The following is a 16,402-nucleotide window of genomic DNA, read 5'->3' on the forward strand; positions in this document are numbered from 1 at the left end:
CGAAACGTTCTCGTCCTGTATGCATCCGAATAAAATTTCAATATCTTTTTGGCGGAAGCACGCAATTGTGTGTCAGGCAACAGCGCGAGAACGAATCCCGGAAGCATATTTTATTGGGAAGAAAGCCGCAGTCTGCGTCAATTCTACGTCAACGTGTCCTTGTGTTCGCGAAGTGCCTTTCCTCAAAGTGCCGCTGATACGATTTCTTTCGTTTCTGTGCTTTATATATTTCCATAATTTGTTCACAGAGCCTTCTACGCCTGGGCTGGTAGCGTGTACGTGTAATTGCACGTGCCCCGAATAAGCTTATCGCGTAATGCAAAGTGTTTAGGGGAATCCCTCAAGGTCTAGTATATTTAATATAAGTTCAAGTTTATTCAATGTTCTCAGCTTAATTATTAGCAAGAGAGTGGATACTCATTAACATCAACCCAGGCGCTGCACTTTCGACTAACAACGTTCTGACTTCGAATTGTTGATTAATTAGGCCTCGCCTTGCTACCTACCAAACCGTCCCGCTATACACCGACTGCCCAGGACACGCGGTGGTCCTGTGTTTGATCTCCGGAGTAGAATGAATTTATCTTTAACCTCGAGGTTTCTGTGAAACCATTATATGTAGCTTCCATTTACAGTCGTGACGCTGCGTTTAGGATGGATTCCAACGAATAATTGCTCCGTCATACGCCTGTTGTGAGTTTGCGCACATCCAGTATTGTCTGTGTCGTGAACGCTTCAAATGCACACCCCATTTCGCTTAATTCGATATCCACCAACTCGCCCAACCACGTGTCCAGTTTAGCATTTAGTATGTGGCCTGAACTTAATACATGAAAGCTTGGAAATTATATAAATAATAATTGGTTTTTGGTGGAATGGAAATGGCGCAGTATCTGTCTCATATATCGTTGGACACCTGAACCGCGCCGTAATGGAAGGGATAAAGGAGGGAGTGAAAGAAGATAGGAACGAATAGGTCCGTAGTGGAGGGCTCCGGAATAATTTCGACCACCTGGGGATCTTTAACGTGCACTGACATCGCACAGCACACGGGCGCCTTAGCGTTTCGCCTCCATAAAAACGCAGCCGCCGCGGTCGGGTTCGAACCCGGGAACTCCGGATCAGTAGTCGAGCGCCCTAACCACTGAGCCACCGCGGCGGGGCCTTGGAAAATATCAGATCTGGGTTTTAAGTGGTACATTAGCAGGGATTCGCAACAGCGCCCAGCCAGTGGTGCCGCTTACAAAACTTTCCTATAGACTGTATATAAACTTGTTATAGACTCTATTGCCCACCTATAGGTATTTCTTTTTGTCTATTCCTAGTCTACTGACGGTCTATAGACAAGAGTATACTAAAAGTGTACGGCCTTCAATCTATACACTGTTCTCTAGGGATTATCTACAGAGAGTCTACAGACTTTATAGACAGAAGTCTATGGACAGTCAGACTGTCTAAATAAATTTTTTAAGGGGCTAAGCCTGGCGGCCTATCATTTTCTGTTCTGCAGCCACTGGGACGTTTCCTTTCTTACGTCACGGCTGATGTCAATGCACTGTTTTTAAATGTTCGAAGTTATGCGCCCCGTGGTGGCGGTCAAGGGAACTAGAAGCGCTGGTCCCCAATTCCTAGCAGTTATGGGTTTGCTGTTTCTGGGTTTGCTGTTTCTTGCACGGTATTGAGAAAGGCGGCCGCCCCACCTGACAATGTGACGTCAAAAAAAGTGCGGGCTGTTGCTTTAAACGCCGTGTGAGAAGCAGATGCTGGGGTGTAATAAAGCGGATTCGAATATAAATTATTGGCCTCGGCGTGGTTCCTCGCGAGAAAAAATGTCACCCAAGAACATGTGTGTGTTATGGCTTTAAGGTGCGTTCCTTAATGCAAGGAATTTCAAAGGGCGCCCTGAACGCGTACACGCGCAAGGGCGGTATTTTAGAGCCCTTCGCATTACCGCTGATCTAAAGAGAGTACTTGTTGTTGAATCCGAAGTTGTTTTGTTGGCGTGGACAAAAAGTGCAAAAACAGTATCTTTCTCTATGTTTAGTGAAAAACTGTGCGTTGCCATAGACGGGAGCCATGACTGTCATCCCTTCCGGGCGTGTGATATTCGTACACGGGGGAAAAGGCAGCCGCAAGTACGAGAACCTACCCAGTAATTCTGGACAAAATCATTGTTGAGTGGAAAACCATTTATGAACGCATTTTTTATATGTTGTAAGATTTCACTATAACAATCAATATATAGCTACAGGTCACCGGACGGCAGTTTTGAATTTTTTTTCTATTATCGGTTTTGCTATCGTCGAAAGCGTTCCCCATTGGTTTTCTATGGGAGTCTTAACTGTGCGATGCGACCGATGGAAACACTTTAAAATATTTTGCTATTAATCGTACAATTTTGAAATTTTCAATATTTTTGTCCGAAATTGCTGTACTTGAAACGGCGAAACTGTGGTAGAACCTCGGCTTAGAACTTTATTAACAGAGGGGTTATTTCTTTAACCAAGACAGGGCTACCAGCCACCTGGGCATTCTTTTGAGGTAACTATACCGGTTGTTTCAGCGAATACTTTCGAAAATTTTCAAAAATAGGCTTTTTGTGATAAATATATGGCTTTTGCGGCATAGTATCACCAGTGTTGGCGGACACCAGAAAACCGATGAATCGTCTTAAGTAGTAAGCTGGTTAACTAATTTTTAATTCTTAACTTTTTAACTAGTAGATTTAGGCGCCTAGTTGCAATTAGAGATTTGTAGCTGGTCGTTTTTAATAGCCATATCAGTTTTTAGGCTTTCGAAAATGCGATTACCCTTGGCGTTGTGGCTCGACAAGAATTTGGCTTTTTCGCCTAGTTACGTGCACTGGAGGAGTTGCTTTGCCTGCATGCTTACGAAAGCGCATGTATTTTCGCACGATGCAGCCAGATTTTGTCGAGCCAGAGCGGCGAGGGTAATCGCGTTTACGAAATTCTAAAAACTGACATGACTATTGCTAACGGCCGTCTAAAAATCTCTAATTGCAACTGGGAGCCTAACTACACTAGTTAAGAACTAAATTATTAAGTATTAGTTAAGCAGCTTACTGTTTCAGACGATTTATCGGCTTCCTGGTGTCCGCCAACACAGGTAATACTATGCCGCAAAAGCAATATTTTTACCCTAAAAGCCTAATTTTGCAAACATTTGAAAGTGTTCGCTGAAGCAGCCGGTATACGTATTTCAGTGAACAAGTGTTCAGACTACGGACCCTGGTGGGATCCATACTGCTGGGATAGGATTATCGACATTTATAAGTTGGTATACGTGGCATATGAATTCTCCTTGCCACTCTGGCCAAAACTACGAGAAGTACAGACTGCATAGGGGAGGGACTGCTGATGACTTTGACGACATGACCAACAATTTAGGAGTGCATACGCCGGTTGCGGGTACATGCCAACCACTCCGGACACTGAGGCCCCCGCGCCCCTCTAGGTGTTAATGCAACGCATAGCCGGGGGGAAACTCGGAGAGTCTGAAAGGATTCTGCACAGTCGTTCGTAATCTCGTCGCGCTGAGTGTTCCTGACTTACCTTCAGTAACGTAAATTTACTTGTACACAAATACGGTACCATCCGTGAACCGGACATACATTGTGTACAATGTCACCGAAAACCCGCCGCTGACTAAAACACCGAAACTTTCTAACCTGATTCTCAGGAGAGCTATATATATAAGTACAACATCGTCCTTTTGGGGCCTAGTCGGCGGGCGAAACAATAAGACGGCGGATTTTCCCTTATTGCTGAATCGTAATTGCGGACATAAATATTCCGTACGATGGTCGTGGTGCTGATGACGCACTTTCCTGTGTTTAGTATACGGGATGTGCGGCTCCGGAATACCGTACAATGACGCTTAGTTCATCGATCGATTAAATATGCTGTCCGACCCTGAATAGTGATAGTTCGCGGCTGGAGTCATAAAGAGCCCAGAGACCTGACAAGGTGCTCATGCCACAGTTACTGAAAAGCGCGCGGCGCCTGGAATGCGCTGAGGTTTGTGTGATCTCGTTGCAGAGTAGGATAGGAGGTTGTGGGTTCGACCGCGGTAAGAGCGAAACCCTCGAAGCACCGGTGTTTCTGCGGATTGGCTATATGCTGCTTTGTTGCTGATTGGGCTCAGTCTGAGGTGTTGAAGGGAGACTGGGGTAGTTTCGACGGGGCCATTCATACTGGATTTTGAGGAAGGTAATCCACTGTGGCTCCATTCAGAGTCCACGATACAGCTTCAACGGCTGTGAAACCGCGTTAACTGGAATGCTGGTGTTGAGGAGCCTTGCTTCTACTGTCTCCTATTCAAAATTATGCAGGTCATCTGGCTCGTTAAGTGATGATTTATGAAAACGGCATCCCCAAAATTTACAACGCACAAGGGCTCTGCTACTCACGCGAGACGGTGCTAGTGCCGTCTCCCTGTCTTTGTTCGTTGCGACATGTTTGAGGCTGCCATGGACCGCCAGCAGTTCACCTGAAAACTTCCCATTTAATATATATATATATATATATATATATATATATATATATATATATATATATATATATATATATATATATATATATATATATATATATATATATATATATATATATATCAGACAAGGCATATGAAATGAGGGGCTCGTTTGACAAACATATTAAGGAAGCCAACAGTCACCGAAACCAAGGTGCATAGGGGAATGTTTCTAATTTTCTTTTTCTTTTTAATTTGTAGTGCCAATGAATTGGTTTTAAAGATTACTTATAAAGCAGCACAAAAAACAACCATGCCGCCGGTGGGATCCGAACCCACGACCTCCGAATACCGCGTCCGTTGCTCTACCAACTGAGCTACGGCGACGGCTGTCCAGTCTGCTGCTTTCGCGGGTATTTATGTCTTGCGTGTAAGCGAACCTTTGAGAGTGTTCACCAGCGCCACCCTCGTCCATAGCGGTGGACGTAGCACGTCCCGTAATACCGCGAGTGTGACGTAGAACGTCATCTAACGGCGAGGGCGGAAACTGTGCGAGAACCCTCTTATGCTACCTATGGCATCAAGACTGCCAGAACCGAGACCCCCGTTAAGCTATTAGCAGACACGGCATATGAAATGAGGGGCTCGTTTGACAAACATAATAAGGAAGCCAGCAGACTGTTGGCTTCCTTAATATATATATATATATATATATATATATATATATATATATATATATATATATATATATATATATATATATATATATATATATATATATATATATATATATATATATATATATATATATATATATATATATATATATATGGGTTTACAAGAAGGGCCTCAATTCTTCAGGACATGTTCTAAACGCCACCTCGGTCTCGTGGCCTTGCGGCGTCATCTCAACCTGCCCATCGGATTGTGAGCAAAAGGTGGCAGTTAAATTGACGATTGGCCGCTTGGGTAGAGCAACCTGCCATCCCAGTGCAGTGGCGCATCGCTTAACCGCTGCACCACTGTGCCAGGAGTTGTATGAGGGCTCTTAGGGATCTATGAATGTGAACTAGAGAATGACAAATTCTGCATATATGGGAATTAACCCATATGCTATCGCGTTGTACCCTTATGGAGGATTTTAAGTGCCCCACAATTCTTTAAATTGAGAACGACACGTCCGGCAGCACTCAGTGCAAGCATTAAGTGCCGGTTGTGCATTCGACAGACTCTATTACAGCCGCTGACATGAGGAGCAGTGTCAGCTATGAATGTTTAATTATTCCTGCATGTCATCTCTATCCGTTACTCCCACGTTATGGCATTGTGGTTTATAGGGGTGTAACGTTCCAAACCGACTCCGGCTATGAGGGACGCCGTAGTGGAGGGCTCCGGTAGTTTCGACCACCTGGGGTTCTTTAACGTGCACTGACATCGCACAGTTAACGCGCCTCTAGAATTCCGCCTCCATCGAAATGCGACCGCCGCGGCCAGGATCGAACCGGCGTCTTTCGAGTCAGCAGCCGAACGCCATAACCACTGAGCCACCGCGGCTGCCCACGCTATGTACACCAAACACCAGAGAGAGCACCTAATAAGTACTGAAGCAAATATTGCTGTTCAGGCAAGAAACCTACGCCTTCCTTGTCCATGCCTGTTAAGCACTCTTGATTCCGAAGAAAATGTGTTGCTACATTTCCTATGTCCAATACGCAAGTAGGGATAATTATTGGTTTGTGAATGTGGACTATACACGCGTGTTCCTTTACACACTAGTATGAATGCAAGAACCGTAAGAACCCGCCTATGCATATTTGCTTCCCCCAAAATTTAGGCTTAGTGTTACATGAGAGTGCGACAATTTTTTTCTGGGCGCAGTCAAAGCGGCTTCAAACAATTTCAGTTACTTACTGCGGAATCAGTGCAGCGAGCATCGTCATCATCATTACCACGTGTTCAACGTATGCGAAGACCTAGCCTAGCAGAAGCACCCAAAGGGGGTTACCTGCTGGCGTCCAACTATGGTGAGTGACACTGTACAACTCACCTACTACTGGAGTGTTTATTATTCGATTAAAGGTATGTGACTACATGCAATGACCGCAGGCAGAAACGAGTGGTAAATAATCTGGGCACAACATACGAGCAATACAAAAAAAGAACATAATGCAGCCCCACAAAGACAGTAAAACGCTAAAACGATGAAGCATTCCCATCGCAGAAATATTTGAATATCAGTAATAGTAAAAAAAAAAGATGCAACGCGACCGACGCAAAAGGTGCCGTTGCTTTTACTACATCCCTGCCTCATAGTGGCTTCGCTGTCCACTTGTGCAAGGCAGTAGTATTGAAAGCAGGAAAGTAACGTTTACCCGCTGCGGTGGCTTAGTGGTTAGGGCGCTCGGCTACTGATCCGGAGTTCCCGGGTTCGAACCCGACCGCGGCGGCTGCATTTTTATGGAGGAAAAACGCTAAGTCGCCCGTGTGCTGTGCGATGTCAGTGCACGTTAAAGGTCCCCGGGTGGTCGAAATTATTCTGGAGCCCTCCACTACGGCACCTCTTCTTCCTTTCTTCCTTCACTCCCTCCTTTATCCCTTCCCTTACGGCGTGGTTCAGGTGTCCAACGATATATGAGACAGATACTGCGCCATTTCCTTTCCCCAAAAACCAATTATTATTATTATTAAGTAACGTTTGGTTGCGCAAACAATAAGCGCAGGTGGCACATCATTTTTTTATCCAAAGATAACTTATACTATATTCTGATACATGGGTCTTCAGAGTATATTTGCGTCGGTAGTTGGCAGTGTGGCTTCAACCTTGGCTTACTATACATCGCCTTTGGTTTCTTCGTCGTGAGCTGACTTCCACTCCAGTACACGTGATCGCACCTTGAGTGCCTGAAAGGAATAGTGTGTCAGCATACCGTGACGGTGAGCACTAGATTTAAAACACGTTCATGGCTGCGCATGTTTCAAGCGGAAAATCAAAGCGGCGTGACGTCCGAAAGGGATCCCAAACGGGAGATACAGCCGTGGCCTTTCCTTGACCGTTTCCTTCTAAGAATCTCGGAAGAGTTTTGCTTGTAAGGTTGTCTCGCGCTTTGCACTTCGCTGACTGTGCACTTGTGCGCAGCAAAAACAAATTAAACGCACTGCTGGCGAACCCTTCCGTTTGGACCAGACATCTAGCTCCAATCACGGCAGTCTTGCGGGCACGCTGCCAAGGGCTAAGCATGGCATACAGGGATGCAGGTGCCTACGGATTCGAGTGGCTGAGCTTTCTGCCTCTGTGGCTTCGAAGGCACGATGTGTTCCTCGTGTTGGTTAGCTGCGGAGACAGGTTTAATGGCCGCCTTAATTGTTCTCCAGTCCGCTGAGTTTCTGAATGGGTGGAAATGCGTCATTCACACTTTTTCTCGGAGGCCAGGCGCTCGCGTGCTGTGCGCCGCTCGTTCTGCCCAGCTTACTGCCGGGTAAAGGAATTATATATATATATATATATATATATATATATATATATATATATATATATATATATATATATATATATATATATATATATATATATATATATATATATAGCTGACAAGAAAAATGAAATGAGGGGCTCGTTTGACAAACATAACAAGGAAGCCAACAGTCACAGAAACCAAGGTGCACAGGGGAATGTTTCCATTTTTTTTAAATGTGTAGTGCCAGTGAATTTGTTTAAACAAAATTATTTATAAAGCAGCAGAAAAAAACAACCATGCCGCCGGTGGGATCCGAGCCCACGACGCGATGTTCGGAGGTCGCATCTGCTAATCTACCTTTGACAGTGTTGCAGAATTGCATATCAACGACTTAAGAATTGCCAGTGTTAGAATATCCAGGCCCGCCAGGTCGTTTTTGGTGATGAACTCAGGCCCATCTTTCTTGACCGCAATTACATCTGGGTTAAAGTTCCGGCGCTCTAAAGCAATTTGCAGACTTAAGGGTGTTTTGATGAGTAATAACTCGCATCATTTGACTCCTAATATCAAGGCGTATAAGGGTGACTGGAATAATTACGCAGTGGGTATTTTATCACAGCTTTCTCGGATGGGTGTTTTGGTTCTCATTACGCCCGTAGGGTGCAAGTTGCTTAACAGTAGTTTCCGCCTAGCTCACTCACGGTGTCCCAGTTTTAGCCGAACCTCGTAAAGCTTCGCAAAGTCCAATAGCGTCCGTCACCGACGGCTATAAAGCCACCGCACAAAATCCTGCACGAGCAGTAGTCACTAAAGGAGAAGCAATCAACATCATGCACCACCGGTCTAGCCGGGAATCGAACCACCGACCTCTGTACGTTCCAATGCCGGCCCTACACCATTTACTGCTAAAGTGCGTCCAGAAGTAGTGGCATATTATTGGCTCCTGCCGAAGAAGAAACTTCTCATACAACGGAGTAAATCCCATGAACTGTGGCTGTAATAACGCAAGCGTGAATCCTGGTTGCAGCATATAACATTTTTGTAGCGATAGCTACATTGCGGTAGCATTTCGAGCCTTCAGCGTGGCGGCGCCGCCACGCTGTCACGTGGTTGGTCACGTGGTGCGGAGCAGCTGCTGGCGGCGCGCCGGCGAAACCGAGTGGGGGGCTGGGGGGGGGGAAGTGGGGAATGGAGAGAGGGATAGGGACGACGGGGGGGGGGGGGGGGAGGGACAAGAGTGAATCCACGTCCAGGGACGAAGATGAAGAAAGAAGGCCCAGCGAAACGGAGCGGCGAAAGACTTGACTGCAATTCGACTGAGCGAGTTCCACTCGGCCCGATGTAGCTATCGCGTCACTCCAGGTTTAACCAGAGCTAATCCACAGCCATTTTTTTCCATATCCTATCTTTTCTTTTTACTCTGGTTGTAGGGGAGAAATTGAGGAAGCGGAAGGGGGCGCGTCATTCCCCAGCGAGAAATTTTTCATACGAAAACCATGCCAAATACGAGCGTATATCATTTTTCATCGAAAAGTCCTTATTAACAGATGGTTCAAATGGGACCGCCCGCCATGTTGATATTTTTCTGTTTTGATGTTGGCGCTTCAGTTCTCCTGTTCGCGTTTGATTTCGCGCTGATGGAAGATCTGATTTTTCACCGTGCCAGATTTTCTCTTTGCTATTTTCCCGCTTCCTCTAACCTTTAACAGCTTCCTCAGAAATATCCGCGTTATTCTTCCTTATGTCGCTTACCTGGCGTTCATTGATCCCTCGGCCTTGACCGATCTGCCGCTAGAATTTTTTTTTGCCGGTTTTGAGACAGTTTCAACGCTTCTTAGTCACTTCTTTACTGAAATAGCCGTCAGTATCCTGCCTAGCAGCGCTACCTCCTACTGACTCCTTATCTCTAGGTTGAAGTATCCTCCTCCGTTAAAGAGAAATACCTGGAGGAAGACCCTGCAATGCACTATTTTACTTAGAGTTAATTCGTTATTATGCTTTTCTTTTCTAGAAACTTTTTCCTATTTCCTTTTCAGGTATACGGTAATTCGAGACCTTACCATCCTATGGTCGCTAAACCTCACCTATCCAAACACTCCAAACATTGTACGGTGCCGGGACGGCAGTTTATAAAATGTGCTCTCTGTTTCACGTTTACCCTCCATTCGGTGTCTTCTATTGAGAGCATGGGGACTAATGAGATGTTATTATGAGGATTTATCTCTGACAACTGGAAAAAAAAATTGATCAAGCTTCGAGGTTTTTTTTTCTTCTAAGGTTTTAATTTACGTTCACTCAAGGAAGTGAGCTGTATAGTGCTAAACTCTCAGCAGATTCATAGATTGTGCATGAAATAGGTTATCAGTCATACTATTTGCTTTTAGATATTGATTAGCGAGTAATATATGTTGGCCGAAGGAAATTTCTAAACAATACTGAGGTAAAAAATTCCTCATAGTTGACCCTGTGTTAAAGGGGAGGGATGAAATTTTGTAGAGAACACACGTTTGCATCGGCTACCATTCAGCTAGACATTGGAGTTCAGACTTCAGGCGGCATCTTCATTTGAGCTGTCAATTCATTGTGGTCGCTTTGTTGTCATTTCCGTGCGCTTAAATGGGTAGTGCTCCGCGGCACACCGTTCGCTCAAAGCTCAGCACTACTTGAAGCTCCTCCAAGTGACGCGAGGTCGCATTTCCGCCAAGGCAACTTTTCGCAGTATTACACAACCACGTATCGACGACTTAAGAATTGTCAGTTGCAGTTGGCCCACCAGGACGTCTTTGGTGATAACTTCAGGCAGATCTTCACCACGATTGCAGAGATAAAGATTTCGGCATGTAAACTAATTTACACCCTTAAAAGTGTTTTACTTGTAATAACTCACACCCTTACACCAATAATTTAAGGAGTAAGGGTGACTGGAACACCTAGGCATTTGGTATTTGATCAGTTACATCGAAATTGAGGTCTGAATTTTGCTGTCTATCGCAGCGTCGTTTACTCACAGCACATCGAAAGGAGCAGTATTTTGGGGCACCCTAGTGCTTTTCCACACCAGCTGCCCGCGCTTATCGACGTGCCTGTCCGCTATGTGCCGAAGCCACACGTAGCGTGCGTCAGCTATCTGGGCTACTTGGAGAGAAGCTGGGCAAGATACGTTATCAGCCAGATGCGCGCCTCTGATGGTTCAGAATACGGTCTCGTGTCAGCAGCGGGCCAAGCGGCTGAAGGCAGCACTTTTTAGTCGTCCAGTGAAACATTTACAGTGCCGCCTGGACAGTGCAAGTCCCCTATAATTGCTTTTCTGGCTTTCATAACGACGGGAAGAGTGCAAGGCGGTTTACATCCAAATGCTTTGCAGTCGGAGTCCATTACCGGTCGTAAACGAGGCATTCCGCTATCGCCCACAGACAGTGTTCACGAAGAGGCAAGGAACACCACATCCGCTGTTCGGGTCGGAAATAGAACCGACCACCTCAAGGTTCTAAAGAAGGCCGGCACTGAGCCCACCACTCCAATGTGCGTCCAAATGAACTGACGTTGTTGGTTGCTCGTCTTAGGAGAGAGAAGCCTCTTAGCGTAGTGTCATGCGCTGTGGCTGCAATAACCTGGGCTTGAATCGGGGTCACGGCAAATATTTTTTTCCTTATATATATTTTAACACGCTAGCTCTTTGAAGTTGAGCGTGTGACGGAATTCCGTCTGGCCGGGAACGTACATTTGAAAAATAAGAGACGCCGGCCAGTGAAAAAAGGTTCGTTCTTCACGTTTCGGCTTCCACCCGGAACCCTTGTCCACAATGTTCACAATAGCATTGTGAACAAGGCTTCCGTGTGGAAGCCGAAACGTCAAGAAGGAACCTTTTTTCACTGGTCGGCGTCTCTTATATTTCAAACGCTAGCTCTTTATACAGAGATTCAGCATAGCGCGAGCCGCGCCCGCTACCGTGATTCGCTTCCGCGGAGAGCCACTGCGCATGCGCAAGTCACCCTCAGTGCGCTAGATGGCGCCACGTGCTGACGAGATGCGCGCACGCCAGCCGCGTCCGGACCAATCACCGCGTGTGCACTCGCTGCGAACGGAAGCGGTGCGCGTTAGCGGCCGCGGATGACGTTATGCTAAATCTCACTAACGGCAAAAAACTCTCTTGGTTTTGCCATGTCCAGGTCCGCGTCTGCACTGCCGCATCCGCATTCACGTGACCGACGCCACACGTGGGAAAGAGGAACAGTGGAGCCATCGAGGCGGAGCAACAGAGCGGCACGTGACCAGGCACCATATCCCAGGTACTCAAGTGACGTCACGGGCGTAGTTTTGTGGTACAGCGTCTAGTTTCATCAGTGCAAGCCTCCTGAGCAGATCGCGATAAGCCGATTAGATATGCCTGTAACCTTTCGCCATGTTACATGCACCACAAAATGGCGGCCACTGTGACGTAAGTGCACGTCGACGGCCAATCACAGACGTGTGGCGCCGTCACAGAGAGCGGCGGAGCGCAGGGGCGTTTCACGCCGTAAGCGAAAATTTCCTCGATTAGACCCAAAAACTTCACTTTTCAAGGCCTTTCCCAGTCGGAAAAAACAGAACTGCGTCAAAAAAGCGACAAAATGTTTTGTAGCTTTGTTGTAACGACAGATTTTTCTATTGTATAGTATTTTTCCTGCAGTACCGTAATCTTTTCTGTAATTCTTCGCTGTAGTAACTTCTCGAAATTCGGTTGTTACAACAAAAAATTATGTTGCTGCAAGTTTTTGTTCAAGAACTTTACAGAAAATTTCTTGTGACGATGTAAACGTTTCTGTCGGATGTTTCGACTGAGTTTTTTGCGCTACAGCTTGAAGATTTTGTCAGTTCGGGGGAAAAAATGAGACAGTTTAGGTTCCTAAAATTGCCTGAAGCTGCGCAAATTTTTTTTTCCTCCAACTTTTGCTCCTCATATTATCCATACTAATCGAATGGAACATCACTGGCGAAGTGGCGCATGTAGACGAGGTGCTGCTCGGCGCACACACTTGCCAGCACTCCAAGCAGCGCAGATAATCGGCCCAATATTGGTCCGATATTTGCCGACGTACTTCCAATATTGGACCGATTACCTGTGCGTCTCGGGGTACAGGCGCCAAGAAAGCACTGTCATGGTAAAGGTGCAACCTGTGTCGTGCAGAAACCTAAGCTGGCGCCAATGCGTCAGCGAAGAGCGTTCATTTCCAGCTTGTCCGTTATCAGGTTCTTAGCCTGCAGCGTTAACAGCGTGCGAAACATGAACGGGGCGCCGGACGGAAACACGAGGATTGCCACGACCTTGGATGTTCACTGTTGCGACGCGGAGAAAAAACGTGAGGTTCTCGAATACCCCGAGGTCCCATCACGGAGAAGTTGGGCGAATAAAGTCGGTTCGAAATAAGGGAGTAATTACTCATTGCATATCCACCCAAGCGCACCCATACGTCTACATTGGAAAGCCATACAGGTTTCTCAGAAACTTCGTAGTTAAGGAAAAATTTGTCCAACGCTGTTCCCACTTCGAGTTATTCATCCGTTTTCTCTTGCCCTACACTTCAAACTGAAGGGTGTAAGAAAAGAGTAAGCTGCCTTTAGCGCACACCTTTTTATAGAAAAGAGCGCGCTTTTACTCCCACATAGGCGTATTAATATTTAGAGTCTACTTTATGCTTCCCGTCCCGGTTAGTTCAGTTGGAAGAGCGACTGCTCCGGCGAAACGGTGGTCCCGGGTTCGAATCCCGGACTAGGACGAATTTTCCTTTAACTGCAAAATTTCTGAGAAATCTGTATAGCTCTCCTTTGTAGCCGTATGACAGCGCTTGGTTGGATGTCAGTTTAGTAATTATTCCCTCATTACAAACCTACTCTACCTTTAGGGATTCCCCTAAAACATTTGGCCAAAATCGGTTCAGCATTTCACACATTCAACTAGCGCCCACATTCGCTCCATCAGTTGATGCAGGGATTGTGGGCTGATGCAGCGAATGTGAAGCAGCGAAGCAGCACTGGTAATCGGCCCAATATTGGAATAGACTGGCTTTACTACAGTGCTTTGTGGACCAGTGTTTGCAATACATTTCCAATATTGGCCGATATTGGCCGATATCGGGGACCAGTGGCATATATGCGTTCACCTTTCAGTGGTGCTTTTGCGCGGACAAAAATGGTCTTGCCGCCTCTCCTGCAGCTTAAAGGAGAAAAAAGTATTTTTGACAAATGTGTCTTATTTAGACATTAACAATAATTATGATTTTAATTATTTCTCTCGACGAAAAATACTTGAAATGCTTTCGCTACATCTTTTTTTAAACTCCAGAATTCCATTTCCTCAGATCGACCACGTCCGCCATTAGTGTCATGGTATTTTGGCTACTGCAGAAAATTTGCATCTACCTTAAGCAAATTTGCATTAACAGCGCCGTCCTCGATCGTCTCCTAATACGTATACCTGCGCCTGATTTTTGCGTATGCGTGATTTTCTTTTTTTTCCTGCTGTCCCGCTTCCTCACAGGCTTTATAGATTAATCAATAATCTCCATATTACACTTCCTTATGTTGCAGTACCTTGGTCTTATTCGTCACCTGACTTTACCATTTCCAGATATACTTCCTTATATCGCTTATCCTGATATTAGTAATGTCCCAAATTTGAATGTTCTTCTAATCCTATTCAGTATGATTTGCTGGGTTCGATACTTAGTTTCCGCGTTTCTCAATAGTATCGCCTGTTTCCTGAACGATGTGGTCAGTGTCTTGCGTTACATCGGGTCGTCATGCAGCACGTGTGTGCTAAAATCATTTCCATCGGTTAAAGCTAAATACGTCGAGCAAGACCTTGAACTGCTCTATTTTCCGCCTTACCGATAACGCCTTTATATAGTTTTACCTTGCTGCTATTCCCCGTTTCATTCGTTTCGAATATTAAGCAATTCGAGACCACAATTCGAGGCACAGCTTATTAAGCATTTTTCCCGTTTGCTCTCCCCATCCAGGGCATTCTAAGTCGACTAACTGTTCTCGCATTTGCGGGTTAAGGTATTCGTAATTCTGACATCAGCCGCCGCGTTGGGCTGAGTGGTTATGGCGCTCGGCTGCTGGCCCGAAAGGCGCGGGTTCGATGCCAGCCACGGCCGTCGAATTCCGATGGAGGGGAAATTCTAGAGGCCCGTGCACCGTGCGATGTCAGTGCACGTTAAAGAAGCCCAGGTGGTCGAAATTTGCGGAGCCCTTCACTGCGGCGTCTCTGATAGTCTAAGTTGCTTTGGGACTTTAAACCACCATAAACCGTAATTCTGAGATCGTCCTAGGCACCGGCGTACAGTGAGTTTTAGGGTCGATGGGAATAGTTATATTCGAGGGATTATTTATAAACGAATAGCTCGTATAGTTAGACCAACACTTTAGTCGTTAGAAGGAAAGCAAATAGATGCCGTAACAAGAGAGGCTAAGACTAATTGCAATGAATAGAATGCGGTAATAAAAGGAGGCATATTTCTTTTCTTTCTGCTTGATAACTATGTGCCGTTTTTTCCCCTTACTCTTCATGCTCGATAAGGAGCACGTGTTCTGCACCATTGAATCTGTCGTACTTTTTCAAGTAAACAAAAAATAAGGCCCGTAGACGATTTCACTGTGCTGTGATCGTATGCTAAGTCGATCGCCCTATTGCAGAAGCCTCTGTGCTCCGTATGGCATATAACTTTGTCGAAATGCGGGTGCTGGGCTAACGGCCGTTAAGTTTCGGGCCGCTATCCGAGCTGCTCGCCTAAAAGTATTCCGGAACTCGCGCGCTTTCGCAAGGACTTCTGGTAGTCTTTGGCCAACGGCGCAGCCGTTAATAACGCTGGGTGCAGCGGCGTCGTCTACTGCGCATGCGCAAGCGCGTTGAGACGGCGGCCAAGTAGGAAAAGGGGGTGGGGGGAAGCAGGGACGAGTCGGCGCCGGAAGCGGGACTACCGAAACGCCCCCTGCCGGTGGGTCGCGCGACTGCTCACCTCTGCCGCTGTCCACGGGTACTGCGTGTGCCCCCAATAACGAAACGATTTCGTGCGCGCTTCGCACGTACCGCGTCGCTTGATCGCTTGAAGAAAGATTGATTGGTCGTGCACGTTTCCGTTCCACCGATCTGTGTCGTGAGTACCCGGCGAGTTCGCAGTATAAAATCGACGTTTAATTAAGACTAGCTGGCTCTTTCCTGGAACCGTTATTTGTTTCTTTGTTTGTGTGTGTGTGTGTGTGTGTGTGTGTGTGTGTGTGTGTGTGTGTGTGTGTGTGTGTGTGTGTGTGTGTGTGTGTGTGTGTGTGTGTGTGTGTGTGTGTGTGTGTGTGTGTGTGTGTGTGTGTGTGTGTGTGTGTGTGTGTGTGTGTGTGTGTGTGTGTGTGTGTGTGTGTGTGTGTGTGGAACCCGCATGCCCTATTCCGGTACCCTCAAACAGGCCAGCGCGTACCTG

The 16,402-nt window shown here is 46.2% G+C and overlaps 1 non-coding gene across 1 annotated transcript; it reads right to left on the minus strand.

Annotated features, from left to right (window-relative positions):
- Positions 1 to 4,805: 4,805 nt before the first annotated feature.
- TRNAP-CGG (transfer RNA proline (anticodon CGG)) lies at positions 4,806 to 4,878 on the minus strand. The gene has a single exon. It is a non-coding gene; the product is annotated as a tRNA-Pro (tRNA).
- Between the last annotated feature and the right edge of the window lie 11,524 nt (positions 4,879 to 16,402).

This window comes from Amblyomma americanum, chromosome 11, assembly GCF_052857255.1.
Source record: "Amblyomma americanum isolate KBUSLIRL-KWMA chromosome 11, ASM5285725v1, whole genome shotgun sequence".
Lineage (NCBI taxonomy): Eukaryota > Metazoa > Arthropoda > Arachnida > Ixodida > Ixodidae > Amblyomma > Amblyomma americanum.